We start from the raw sequence: 244 nt of genomic DNA, 5'->3' as shown, positions 1-244 counted from the left end.
AAAAGAAAAACTGAAATATCACATGGTCATAAGTATTCAGACCCTTTGCTCAGTATTTAGTAGAAGCACCCTTTTGAGCTAATACAGCCATGAGTCTTTTTAGGAATGATGCAACAAGTTTTTCACACCTGCATTTGGGGATCCTCTGCCATTCCTCCTTGCAGATCCTCTCCAGTTCTGTCAGGTTGGATGGTAAACGTTGGTGGACAGCCATTTTCAGGTCTCTCCAGAGATGCTCAATGGG

This window comes from Monopterus albus, unplaced genomic scaffold (genome assembly GCF_001952655.1).
Source record: "Monopterus albus unplaced genomic scaffold, M_albus_1.0 scaffold7.1, whole genome shotgun sequence".
Lineage (NCBI taxonomy): Eukaryota > Metazoa > Chordata > Actinopteri > Synbranchiformes > Synbranchidae > Monopterus > Monopterus albus.
This window is presented reverse-complemented; position numbering follows the sequence as displayed.